The sequence below is a fragment of the Xyrauchen texanus genome, chromosome 29, assembly GCF_025860055.1.
Source record: "Xyrauchen texanus isolate HMW12.3.18 chromosome 29, RBS_HiC_50CHRs, whole genome shotgun sequence".
Taxonomy (NCBI): domain Eukaryota; kingdom Metazoa; phylum Chordata; class Actinopteri; order Cypriniformes; family Catostomidae; genus Xyrauchen; species Xyrauchen texanus.
The window spans coordinates 28,414,153-28,429,236 of record NC_068304.1 but is presented as its reverse complement, the minus strand read 5'-3'; positions in this window follow the sequence as shown (position 1 = coordinate 28,429,236).

Sequence of the window (15,084 nt, the reverse complement as noted above, 5' to 3'; positions counted from 1 at the left end):
TAACAGCAGTGATGGTACTGTGCTTTTTCCTGAAGCCTAATTGCAGTTTAGAGAGAAGTTCATTTGAGTATAAAAACTCTTTTATTTGGTCTGAAACAAGGGATTCTAAAATTTTTGACAAAACACATAAATTAGATATAGGCCGATAGTTAGTTAAAACTGCTGGATCACCTCCTTTAAACAAGGGAGTAACAAAAGCTGACTTCCAAACTGATGGTATTTCATTATTTTGAATTGACAAATTAAAAATAATTGTAAGGAGCTCAGCAACAAAATCAGCCGCTTTATTCAAAAAATAAGGCTCTATTAAATCTGGTCCAGGAGGTTTTCTGTGATCTAACGCTTTAAGAGCTCCATGCACCTGCTGCACAGTAAAAGAAACAAAATTAAAAAGCTCTCCAGAAAACACTGGGGAGTATGTGCATGGAGTGACAGCGACTACTCCTGTCGACTCGGACACAGAACCAACTGATACAAAATGCTCATTAAAGCAATTTAAAACATCAACTCTGTCGTAGACTGGGAGAGAGTTTTTTAAGACAAATTTTGGGAGGGCTTCATTACTTTTGTTCACAGATAGAGACTTGATGACTTTCCAAAATTTCTGTGGATTATTGAGATTTTCACTTGTGACTGATAAATAATATTCTGATTTAGCCTTTTTAATAAGAGAGGTACATTTGTTTCTTAGTTGTCTGAAAATGGACCAGTCAGTGGCAGAATCACCATTTCTAGCTTTAGCCCATGCCACATTTCAGCTGATGGATAATGTCTGACAACTCTGGAGAAAACCAAGGGTTTTCCGTCCCTTCACTCTGTGCTTTGTCCAAGGAGCATGTTTATTTACAATATTCTCAAAATTCTCCTTAAAAAGTGTCCAGGCAAGTTCAACATCAGGCAACAGGCCAAGCTGTCCCCAGTTAATCAAAGATAAATCATGATGATAGGCTTGTTCATTAAAATTTTTCAAATTTCTTTTTCTAATAATTTGCGATTTACATTTGGGTATTTTACTGCCTCTCGAAGTAGCAATAACACAATGATCACTCAGATCATTACAAAAGACACCCATAGATAAAAATTTATGAGGGACATTTGTTAAAATCAAGTCAATTAAAGTAGATTTGTCAGGACTTTTGAGATTAGGCCTTGTAGGTACATTTACCAACTGGCTAAGACTGATAGAATCACAGAAAGATTTAAATTCATCAGAAACAACATTTAGCCAGTCCCAATTCAAGTCCCCGGCCAATAAAAGTTCCCTATAGTTTAGTCTGGACAAAAGAAGCTTTAAAGATGATAAAGCCTCCCTGGAGGCCGATGGAGGTCTATAACACCCCACAACAGTTATTGAAAGGGACTTAAATATTTCAACATTTAAGGCCAAAAACTCCATTTGCCTACAGAGAGACTCAGACAAAACAACTGATGCACCAAATCTTGACTTAACATAGATAGCTACGCCACCACCTTTCTTCAGCCTGTCACTGCGAAAAACATTATACCCATGTACTTTTATATCTTCATTTGTAATTGATTTCTTCAACCATGTTTCCGAAATTATCGCTATGTCTGCATCTGTAAATTCAATCCATATTCTAACCATGTCCATTTTGGGTAGTAAACTGCGAACATTTAGATGAACAAATTTAAGTCCAGGCATTGATTTAAATTCAGCAGGGGTCGAAACACATTGCAAACAGGGGCCAGGATTGGGCTGCACATTTCCAGATAGAAGTAGGAGTAGTGTAATAATCAATCTGCACCTCACAGCATATTTTAAAGCCAGCCTATCATATGCTGAAACCAGGTAATGCCTGTCATTAATTGAGAAAAACAAATTATACAAAGCAAAAAAATTTAGCAATTTAGGCAAATCCCAATACAAATCCATCCAGAAGTCCAGGTTCCAACAAAAGTGTAATGGTTCCTGGTGCATGTCAATACTGGTTTTTGTGCCACTATAGTAGGTTTCCTGTATGCCCACCATATTATTAAAACAACTCACCCTAGGATCAGTGCCCGGTTTCAAGTTCCAAGTGACCAACAGGGATAATAAAATTAGAATTAAAAAGATGCCATCGTCATTAATTTACTAATAGTAAAGATGACTAATAACAGTACCAGTTTATCTTGTAGAGTATGGCCCAGCTTCCAAAATGATGTTTCTGGCTTAGGCTTGTTAACCCAAGCTCCAGGAGAATGTAGTAGGCCAGGCCCGTTAGCCTAGCCTCCAGGATGATGGGTGAGACCCAGGCTGGTTTGCCCAAGCTCCAGAAAAATGAAGCAAGCCAGGCCCGCTAGCCTAACTCCAGGAGTATGTAGCAGGCTCAGGCTGGTTAGCCCAGGCTCCAAAAGAGTGTAACAAGCTCAGGCTGGTTTGCCCAAGCTCCAATGAGGATGTAGCAAGCTCAAGCTGGTTAGCCCAAGCTCCAAGAAGATGTAGCAGGCTCAGGCTGGTTAGCCCAAGCTCCAAGAAGATGTAGCAGGCTCAGGCTGTTTAGCCCAAGCTCCAAGAGGATATAGCAGGCTCAAGCTGGTTAGCCCAAGCTCCAGGAAGATGTAGCAGGCTCAGGCTGGTTAGCCCAAGCTCCAGGAGAATGTAGCAGGCTCAAGCCCATTTGCCTAGCTCTGTTTAGCCTGGGCTAATAGGATCAGTAAGATCAGGCTCAGGTTAGCAAAGTTAGCTCAGAGCAAAGGTGTAGTGTCATTTTTAAACTCATAGTAGTCCACAATCTTCTTAAAAGTTCAAGATGAAATTTCCATATAAATGACTTGTACAACTTGAAAACTACAACTTAAAAGGAATAAAGTACTATAAAATCCATTTAAATGAAATCAATCCAGAGAGAGACACTGAGCAGACCTTAGACTAGCTGCCATCTTGCAGTTTATGACTGCAGCAGATGACGTAATCATTCCAATGTCCCGCAAAAATACTCCACAAAACAAACTCTATCCAACAGGAGGCATACGCACAAGGAACGAACAGATTCATCCACAAATGTCCCGAAGCAGTGGTATTCCACAAAACAAACTACAGCCACTACGCGGAACCATCACAAAAAGAAACAAAACATGCATCCTAGTTCTTCGGATGGTCAAGAGTCAAATTCACTTACTCAGTTCGTCAACTTTATAAAAGACATAATTTGTGTGGGCATGTAGATATTTTTTGGCCATCCCCAGCATCCAGTCTCAATCTGGCCGGGAACCCCAATGCAAAAGTGATCCTCCGCAAATGTTTCTTGAAGGAGTGTTATTCCACAAATGAAACTCCAGCCGCAAGGCGGAATCAACACAAACAGAAACAAAAATGGTGCCCAGCTTCTTCAGACCATCGAGTGTATGTTCAGCCAGTCAATCCACTCATATGGGAAATACCAAATAATTATCCAATATTATTAACCAAATGATACTTCAAGGTATTTATGAAGGAAAGTGCTTGCTTGGGACATGTAAATATCCTGCGGCCATCCTTCATTTCTATTCTCAGTTTGGCTGGAAACATCAGTGCAAAAACAATATTCCATTAATGCAAGAGTTTTTTACACTCCTTGAATCAATCACGTTTCACTTTTGTTGAATTCGCAAAGTCTGGGAAAAAGAAAATATTGTGATTTTTCCAAGAAAGCTTTCCTTCGGTCCTCCCCTCACGCAAAACATGATCTTTATCGGATGATCTAAAAAATGTGGCCAGAATTGATCAGAGCCTGTTTCCCTCAGCAGATCTGCGAGCCTGGACTCCAGCTTATGGCCTGTTATGTCGAGCAGACTCAGGAAGAGCTTGTCTAATAAGTTCACCATATCTCTGCCTTCTTCATGCCTAGGAATCCGTGCGTTGTTTCTTCAGCTCCTATTTTCGAGATCTTCCAGTTTTTCCAAAAATTTTCCACATCTATTTTGGTTGCGAGCGGATTAGCGGATAATTCCCATTCCGATGACTCCAGATAATCAATCCGTTTCTCAACATCTGCCACTCTTGTTACCAACTCAGAGAATTTTGTTTCCATTGCCGTAAACCATCGATGTATTACGGCGAGATCCTTCAAGTCAGCAACAACCTTCGTCAGCATCGCGACATGTTGGAGAGTTGACGCTGAATTTCCCTGGCCATGCCATCCAAATCTAGTCCCAGTCTGCAGGCCTGTCAGAGGTTTCATCTTGAGCACATAAATGTCTTTTTATATCTCCAGAGCCCGAGAATTTTTATTTTTTGCCATGTTTACCTCAAAGAACAAATATGTAACTGGGTGCATCGAATCTCACCTGATTATAATATGAAAATAATTTTAAAAATAGCAAAGTGCGCAGAGCTTTTTCTCACATGGCATCACGTGACAGTTATCTTTAGTTCTTAATTTGTAGGCTATTAGTAATTTTCCACCTGTTGTCATTGACTGATGCTTGCGTGATTGCAAATGGGTAATCATCATGGTTGATGGTAAATTATTGGATTTGGTGAGGTGGTTGTATACGTTTTTTTTATCATTTCCTTATTTTAATTGATTTTTCGTTTAGTTTAAAGTGCAATTTGAATCAAGAAATGTATTTTGTTTAGGGTTTTCATGTTTCAATAAATGAATACAATTTTTAAAGCTAGATCTATAAAGCAAAAATATTCACTGACCGTCAGCAGGAGGTTTGACAATGTAATCGGATATTGTGATATGTTTTAAGGCGATTATCGTTAAAATATTTTTTTACATATCGCCCAGCCCTATTGTACAGATAATGGAAAAGGAAATAAATGCTGCCTTTACACTTACTGAAGCACACAAATTACTGTAGAAAAAAAACTAATTTTATTTTAATATTTTGTAATCTTTCTAATTATTAACCCTTAAAAAGGCAAGAACATAAAAAATGCATTCCTTCTGGTTGCCGGTTGGCGCGGGGCTCCAGCGCCACTGGATCGAACACTCCCTCAGCGCTGCGACCCCCAGTCAGCAGCGAGGACTCCTTGGAGGGCACATCCTTCCTCCTTCCTGAGTTTCGGCACAAGTGTGACAATTATGGAAAGGTTTAAATCAACAACAGTGGACGTGCACGTCAAGAGCGTGTGAGTGAGGAGGTCAGGGGATACCTGTAACTGTATAACTCGAGTCTGAAGGACTTTAAATACATCTTTATTGTAGGTATAATCTCCTTAAGTAATAGTCCGGAGTCTTGTACAGTCGTATCACACATGCACCAATCGCCCGTGCATGCGCGCACCATCAAATAGAATATACCTAGGCTCGCGTTCGAATGTACGCAGACACTGAGCGTTCCTGTCAAAATCGAAGAAAACTTTGTGCTTAATGCACTAACACACTATACGCTGCCATATTATGCACTGATTACACTTTGTTATTGTAATTTATAATGACACTGGTACTACTGCAAAGATGGGTGTATGAAAGACTTTTAATGGGCAGAATGCAGACAAAAGAATGATGATAGGCATATATTTGGGCAGATGCTTTCAGCTGCAGACAGCACATGTGTGAATGGGCACTTATGAGTACTTGCGTTGATTTGATACCTTTGACAGACTAATTAAACAAAACAAAAAAATTGCATGGCATGGTCTCCAAAAATTTACAATACAATGATTGTATAGATGTAGGTACATTTTTTTCATTTTGCTAATAACTCTACATGCCAGTTTGTTCATGTTGACTGATCTTAACTGACTGATCGGGAATTAGCTGTCAGCCCCAAAGTGGTGGAGCTCCAGGTCACACCTAACGATGACGTGGACTAATGGCAGTAAGGTTTCAAGCAGCCGGTAAGAAGTTTTCCTAAAAGTTCCAACCACCGAAACAAACTCAAAAACACCTTCTTTTTGGACAGACTTTGACATCACAAATGACGTCATTGTTTGTTCTTCGATTTCATAGGTAATGCTATCTATGAAATCGAAGAACCAACAATGACGTCATTTAGAACAAAATCAATCCAAAAAGATGGTGTTTTAACACATAAAACAGACTTGCCAAGCTACCTTGGAAGAACAAACTCAGAAGGACAGAAGTACCTAGGATCATCTATTGCAAGCTCTGAGATGTGCTTCAGTCTTCCTCTTGAGCAATTGCCCATCCCACCACATTTGTAGCCAGTGAGAGAACTACTGGACTGGCATTATCAAGCACCAATGAGAGCATTCTTAGCATCACACCAGCAAGATTTTGCAAGACTAGTGACACATTAAAACTATAAAGTCTGTTAACAATTGCTTTCTCTGTGTGTTTATTACCTTATTAAAATGACAACAAAACAACAAATGTTAAAATAGTGTAGAAATGGATGGCTACTTGTAGCTCACCACTATTGATTTGTTGCCAGATAATAACTCTGCCCTCCACAGGGTATCCCATTAGAGATTATTCAGAAGACATTCTTAAAGGTCTGTTAATAACCCATTTATTGTTGCCACTCACAGCACTCCATTCATTGTCTTATGAGATTCAAGTGGTAAGACACAAAATGCAGAGAGTAATGCAGTAATTCAATGCATTCACGCTCAACTCCTCATAAAATAAAGCAAAGTTAGTGCAAATCTAGCAACCATTTATGTATAATTGGTCCTGCTTGACCTGCTCCGAGTGGGATTCCAACCGGGGTCATTGATATGGGTGGCAGGCGCACTAACGAGGAGGCTAATGGCTACAGCTTTTAGTATCAGTCACAAGTGCGCCTCTTGAGGCCAGGGCAGTGAGGTTTTACACATTCCGCACAGCTATCGCATACCAGCTGGCTCCCAATAAATCTGCTTCCCGTTTAGTGCCACTAATAACTCTGTGAGGGCAGGGAAGATCGATTGAGCTCCGATCTCTGGACGATGATTGGTCCAAGCTGAGAGTTATGTATGTAGCTAGCTCATTTCAGAGAAGGGAGATTCTGAGAGGATAGGGTTGTTGTGGCAGAGAATAGAGCCCTTTTTATCATAGAGTATGACAACCCTCACAGGCCATCAGAAACTCTGGAGGTAAAACACAACAAATGTTTTTCCGACAAGTCACCATCCGATGCATCCTCGATATTCAGTCTGATCAAGAACAAAGGGTTGCATCCGAATAGGCATATTTCTCTGTCCGGAAAAACAGTATGCCAATGGAAGGGTTTCCGAATCTTCAGAATTCTTAAAATAGTGGGTGGGAAATTCCAGATTTGGCGAGATTCTGAAGTGCACATTCAATAGACGTGGTCTGGAAATGAGTGGGGATTAATGCTCCTGAAGCAATCTGCAATTGGTCTGGTATGGTAGGACTAAAAATATTTCTGATCCCCTCACTGTATTCTTGAAAATTATAATATTTTGGGTGGTCATTATTCCAGAGTGAATTATTGTCCAAGCTGCTGTTGAAGTAGACTAGAAGAAAGACACTGGTGTCATCACATACTGTTACTTTTCTCAGCGCTGCTCAGAATGGACACAGAAGTTTGTTATTACTAGAAAATGTATTTATTTAATAGTTTTATAAAGATTCCTAAAAGACTGCACTCTTTGCTCTGTCCATGCATGGCTGCATGGATGGGTAGAGAGTTTGCCAGAACAGAACCATACCACCAACACCAACAGTTTGCTGGAATTGCCTATAGGTGAATAAAGTATTCGTTCATGTATTCAAGTCAAGTATTAATATGACGGAAGTGTCCTGATTGACATATAGTTAGAACATAGGGTAGAACATTTGCAGATGTTCCTAGCTAATGGCTAGCTAGACTTATTATGTTTTAGTTATATTACATATTCTTTATTTACTGAGCTAATGTATATCTTAAATTTGTTTGATGAGAGACATTTGGAATTTTGTTTACACCACTAGATGGAGACAAACATTGACGTTAATGTCATGACATTGGACTATTACGTCCATGTGCCATTAGGGTCTTTTTATTTGATTTTATTTGGGAATATAATGTATGTTTTTAGTGCACCAATTAAGAGTCCTAAAACAAATCTGAATTAGTGCACTTTTTTAACGTTAACTTGCTTGCCTCAGATAATGGCTGAAGATTAGAAATATAATTCACATTGTAACAAAGGTACATTTTTGCTTGGGTTCTGGCCCCTGTACTTCAATAGCGATTAAAGTAACACCCAATTTCTTAAGGGGAAAAATTCAGCCTATCACTATAAGCAGCATAAAACATTTGAAGAGAAGACATCACACCACTCTGAACAGCCATTTAAAAAAAGATTAAATGTTTTATGGTCATTTAGTAAGTTTTTAGGTTCCCTGGAGCTAGACTCTTAGTATGGCACTCTGCTTTGAAAACAGCCCTGTTCTGTACCCTGTTTAGCCTGGTTTCAACCTCCCACCCACGGATATCTTTGAACTGGGTGTGGAAGGCAGAAGCATAAAAGCACAGAAGATGATAAATGATTAATTGCTATCTGGAATATGTGGCCAAGCAAGAGAGAAAAAACAAGAATGAAAGTACATTTTGCACTGTCTGACAATCTTTATTGAACTGCACAATGTTAGCACAGATAATACCTGAGTTGTTAGGGCAAAGGTGACGTTCTGGTGAATGCATCCTGGGTTTCCCCAGCCAACAAAGGCCAGTTATGACATGGGTGTCGGCCAGAACTCAGGGTTTGTTGCTTTTATTTGAAATCAGTATGATAGTCCTCAATCCCGTTTGATCACATTTGCATCTAGTACTGTAGAATGGGTGGATGGTTGCTAGGTGATTACTTACTGGCCCCAAGTCAGATGATCCCAGCCCCAGTAAGGCTCTAGGAAATTCTGGTCCTTAGATATGGTCCCTCTGTAAATGTAAATCTATTAGATTTTTTCCCAATGTTTTATCCAACAGGCTTAACCATTAGTCTGATTGCTTAAAAAAGTAACCGCAAACATCTTCACTGTAAGCCTAAACAATTTGAAGTTGGGTATGAGTATGGGTCCCAAGTGTGAGTAATAGTAGTAGTGATGATTGCCTCAGCAGGTACCACTAATAAAAAGAAACATGGAAATTCAATGAAATGTAGCTCAAGAACTGCATCCTTTTATGTAGGTCTTCACTAAATAAGTGGAATCTTAGATGCCCATTTGTTTGAGGTGGGGGTCATAACAAGCACAGAGCGCATGCTTAGCCTAAAGGGAAAGACTTGAGGGTTAGACCAGCCTGCCAAGTCCGCTTGCAAAAACAAACAACCAAAAGAGAGGGAAAGAAAAAAGACGTTGACATTTTGGCATGAGAGGAAAGTTCATTCTTCTATCTGCATCTGAAAGGTCACAGTGTTTTTTTGGAGCATCAAATCTGCACGTGAAGAACACGGGAGATGGAAAAACAAACTTGATATGACCACTCAAAAAGTAAAAACAACACAGCGGGAACTCTAACAAAAAAGGGAGGAGGTTGTAGAATAAAAAAATGAAAACTTGGCCACTCTTTGGTATTAAAATAGACCTTTTCATCTGAGAAAAGTCCTAAACAAAGACACACAAAAAGACAGAATGAAGAGGAGATAATGACTGCACAGTCAGCCTAGCATTTAAGGCCATCAAAGACTGTGTGCCCAGAAAGACTTCACTGTTTGTGCATCTGTGCAGACACAAGAGGATAGAAGAACATATGTTGTTGTGTGAGCCGTGATTATGTGGCCATTGTTTGCAAAGTTGACTCATGCAGAGTTCTTATGACTTCATAACTGAAGTTTTAGTGAAGTATTGTAATGGATGTACTTCCTTCTATTTTAAATGGAAAACTTCCCTGTTAATGGTTAATATCATTGTTTTTACCTGATAAGAATATAAGCCTCCTTTCAAAATATTATCATGGCTGTAGGTGGTCACAGATAATATTATTAATTGAACAATACGATATAGATCTAAAAAATAATAATTCATGTTACAAGACTTGTGAGAAGGACTTTAACTGCCATACTAAGGGTTCTTTATTTTGTAAATTCAGCTGAAAATAAATATAATATAGGTAAAAAGACAATATTTTCATTTGGAACGTAGATAAAAAAAAAGGGGAAAAAAAGATAGATAGTATACAGCAACCATCTTTCCATTTTATCTTGTAAATTCAAGTACATAAATGCATTGTCCATCCATCCATCTTCAACCGCTTATCCAAAAATTGACCGGTAGATCAAGAGCTTTGCCTTCTGGCTCAGCTCTCTTTTCGTGACAACGGTGCGATAGAGCGAGTGCAATACCGCCCCCGCTGCCCCGATTCTCCGGCCAACCTCCCGCTCCATTGTCCCCTCACTCGTGAACAAGACCCTGAGGTACTTGAACTCCTTCACTTGGGGCAATACCTCCTTCCCTACATGGAGTACGCACTCCATCGGTTTCCTGCTGAGAATGCATTATATAAATGCATTGAATTATTTGTAATTCCTTATGTATTTCCAGATGTGGCATATTCAAAATTCAGTCCGATCTCACGTAAATTGGTAACAGGAGGTTGAAAGTTTTCACTGCATAAATCGCTGTACGCTTTTCGAATGTCCAAACCTTCCCTCCCAGATGGAACTACAGTTACAATGTGCTGAATTTCTTGGAATGTATTTGACGTTAAAGGCACAGCTACGGTTTTCAAAACATTTGTGTAGTAATTACATTAATATATTCCTAACCCTATCCCAAACACTAAACCTAACCCTAACCATAACAGCACTGAGACCAAAACAGCATTCTTTCACTTTTTGAAAATGTAGCATCTGGGAAGTGATGTCTAAGGCACAGCGCAGGCATTTTTCCAGCCTGGTCTTGTGATATATATACATTTTTGCAAAACTTGTAATACATGTCTCCAGGTACAATTCCCTGCAGTTTCCAGGTGAAATGAACACTAGAGGCGCTACAACAACTGTGAGTTTTATTCATTTTCACTCAAATCATGACTTTAATGGCTGATTATGACTTTATAAATACTTATTTTTCTTTCTGTTTCTCAGATCATGCCATTTCATGATATTAACACACTTTTATTCATACATACCTTTTAAAAAAGGTATAGACCCACCTACAAATATACACTTATTCCAATGTGATTAGCTTGTGTGGTTGCTTGCCTGATATGTCGGTGGACCATGGTTCAAGTCTTACCTTGAACTCAAGCTAATCCTGTGTGACATGACTGAGTCATGGAAGTGGCACAACATTATGTGGTTGCTTCAGAGAATGTGCTTTTTCATTTTGTTTCTGCATTTTAAAACACTGTTGGTTAGGATCAGGCATTGATAAGGTAAGGATGTCTTTTTAAAGATCTAATTTATATTTTAAAACACTATTGGTTAGGATCAGGCAAAGGTTTTAGGTCAGGGAGGTATTTTTAAAAAATATATGTATTATATAAAATTGAAAAACTTTAAAACCGCGTCTGAACACGACACAATTTTACCTGCTTTAGGAGACCCCAACTGGACAATTTATTGGAAAATTGCAGGCAACGTGTTATACAGCATGTCCATTTTGAATTGCAAAAATGTTTCATGAGACAAGGCTGCATTTTTCACCACATGGTGGCGCTTCTTCATAATTCGGCACGATGCGTCAGGATTTTTCTCACATTTTTTAAATATTGACGGAAAATTCCAAATGCTGTTCCAAGTTCTGTTTGTAATTCGAAATGCTATTTTGTTCAGATGAAAAACAAAAACAAATCTAGGATACCAGTTGAACTACTGCATCAGTTTTTACCATAACTGTTCGGATTTTGGGGGGAATGTCTCTGATTTTGTGACTGCATACCTCAATCATTACATTAGTGTTATACAGCACAAAAAAATAAATAAAAAGTATTATAAAAATAGAAAGTGCGAAAAAAATGTCTCACCATTTCTGCCAGTTATACTTGCATTTAATCTAAACGTAAACATGACATGAGCAGGACTCTCCGTTATTTTAATGGAGAATCTGTTTTAACTGAGCTTCAGATGTGCTTGCTTCTCATCTGTGTGTACAATGATTTTAGGCACACTGAAATTCTATGAAGTCTGCAGTAGGTAGGAAAGCTCTGCAAAAAAAAAAAAAAAAAACGCTTGAGGGGTGATGTTGTGAGCACATGCGCAAATGTGGATTTTTTTTTATATAGGCCTATATAGGCTGTCCAAACTTGTTTCGCGCTCTCACTCACAGATACACGCCAACGTATGAGGGGCTGTTCACACCGAACGTGTTATTGCCTGTGTCTGCTCTGTTTTTCCATTGTTTTCCTCTGTAAACGCGCTGGACGAACGTCCATACCTGCTGCACCGTGTCTCGCTGTTTCTTTAGTGTGAGGACTGGCACATTTTTAGACACTGTGTCAAGTTAATAAGAGCTTCAGGTTTCAAAAATGCATACCGAGACACCTGCGTTCTGTTTCAGTCGTTGCACTGTGTCTATGTTGTTTTTTGTTTGTTTTTTAGCGCACGTTTCACAAAGATGTAACGTTCTGAACAAGTTCAGGCTGTAAAGAGGGGACTGTTACAATGTTTAACATGATTCCAGATTGTTCTGTAACAAGCAAAGTTTCAGCACTTGATAAACGGCCATGTTTTTCCCCTTCTGCTCTGGTGTGCTGAGGGGCTTCCGTGCTGTGTATGTTTATTGTTACAATATGAACGTTGCCTACGATGCTTACATAAAATACGCCTTCAGCATCAGAATATAAACTGAAAATATAAAAGGTCTATAAAATAAGACTGGGATATATTACTATTAAATACAACACATCTTCAAAGTAATACTGTATCATACTATAATGACAAATAGGACAACAATAAATAATTGTTGGGTTAAAAAAGTAATAAATAACAACTGAATCAGTCATATTTTGATAGTAGGTTTTGCACACAAAAAAGAAAGAAAAAAAATGTTTTGTAAAAATATAAGTAGGTGTGTATATATATATATATATATATATACAAACACTGTATTGTGTAAAAACTTGCATTCATTATATTTAACTAGATTTTTATTTCAATAAACATTGTTTATGTACTTGGCCACAGTGGTTGATGGGATGAATTTGAAATTATTATTTAAAGTACATTTTATGTAAAGTTTCAAGCAAATATTTTCAAAATGGGGCCCCGGCTTTGTCAGTTGCTTGGGCCCTCAGAAATTGTAAACCCGCCCCTGCATTTATGTATGCGCATTTTCCAATTTTCCGATTGGATGGTTATTTCCTGTTTAAAGTTTAAAAATCTTGTTTTAGTGCAACAGTTGATTGACAGGTAGAACTTTCATACCAGAACTCCTGTTTCATAAGACTCAGGCTTGTGGAGTCAAAAGTCATAGAGTATGACTCATGTAAAAGCCATTATAATGGATGCTATGCCCCTTAATGTAGCCTTACTACTTATGAAATGCAAACATGTATGATGGAAAAAAATAGACCATAACTCAGTCCACCAGAGTGACTGATAAAGATTTTTTCTAGTGTAACCTTTTGTCAGAATATGGGTGTCAGGACATTCAGAACTTACTTGCTGATTTTCCATGTGATCATGTTGCACCATTTTACTCACCTAAAAATTCCAAAGGCTGGAAATTCCCTTTCCGTGTTGGTATTTGCTTCTCTGGCATGACCATGCCTATGATGATGACGAAGCTTGAATGTCACCTTCACTCCCTCTCAGTGAATCAGTGCAATACCAAGGATTGCAATAAGAAGATTAAGTACCACTCCCTCTCAGCTGCTCTATACTGTTAAATACACTAGAGGAACGCAGCCTGGCATCTCCACATTGAATGAGATGAATGAGTGTTCCTTTCATTATATGTTGCTTTGAGAACTGGTGCTGCCTCTTTATGAAAGACATAAACTATTGATTTTGTGTTTTGAACTGCATCATTAATTGATGTTTTGCTTGAGGTCTCAAGGTACTCTTCCCAAACCTCAGTTTGAACTTCCAGCTCCTCCTTCTCCATAGCTGAGGAGGGGCTAGTGTACAATACATATACTTTATTTGAAACAAACCAGAAACCACCCTCTGATTACACAAATTAAATCTGACTAATTACAAGAGGGAAAATAATGTGTAGATTCTCATATTAATAAAAAGCATATATTCCTTTATAATAATTTGTTAACTTTGATTTTAAACGTTGTCAGTTGTCTTCAAAATGAATTTTTACTATCTATCTTGTCAATCAATTTATCAAATCCTGCATGCATTTTTGTTCTCTGTGATATTTATTTCTATGTATAACAATGAGTTTTTGTAATATAATATTTGTTTTGGGAACTATTAAAAAAAAGGAGCATGAAAGAAAGAATGCTTATACTAAGTATTCAATACTACCATTAAAATATGATTTTAAGCAAATTATTATTTTGTCTCTTTCCTCCAGACAGATTTTCTTTACTGCAATATTCACAGTGCCACAGATTGTTATTCGGACTGAAGTCAGAGGTTGCGCCTTAATGTGATGATTGTAATTTGGCTTTTTGTTTGGGATCATTGTACTGCTGAAAAATGAACTTGCTTTCATTCATGAATGTATATGAGGCAAATATTGAACATCAGTAAAAGGTTCATGACATTTCTAACTATTTGAATTACAAACCTATTCATCATTATACAGTACATAATGATTATAATTTTTTTGGTCAATGTTATTAATGAAAGTCATTATAAAGTGCAACTGTTTTATAAGGTGTGGAGAATATAAGCACCTTACATATCACTTTTAATATAATCTATGATAAATTGATATATACAACAAAGCAGAGGTTTTCAGGTGTAACTCCATGTGTTAAGCTACTTGATATGAATATTATATGTGAAAATAGGTTTTGAAAATGTGAATGCCAGATATAGTTACAGGACAGTTTTGAGCTGGGCAGCAATTTCCATTAGCTGTTCCTATTCAATGTTGGTGCGTGCGAGTAAGATTAGTGAATAGAAAGTGACGAGAGCATGTTTAGTTGTGTCAACAAAGCAAGCGTGAGCGTGTTTCCATATATACGTGTATTTAGTTGTATGTGTGTAATATCAGTTATATGCTTGCACAAGGGCAGAGACAAAACATGGGAACTATAACATGTGGGATGCGGAAGGGTTTAGTACCACTTGGGCACACTGAGCAACTCCAAGGCATGAGATGTGAGATATAAAAAGGGATGTGGGTCTAGTTTGCG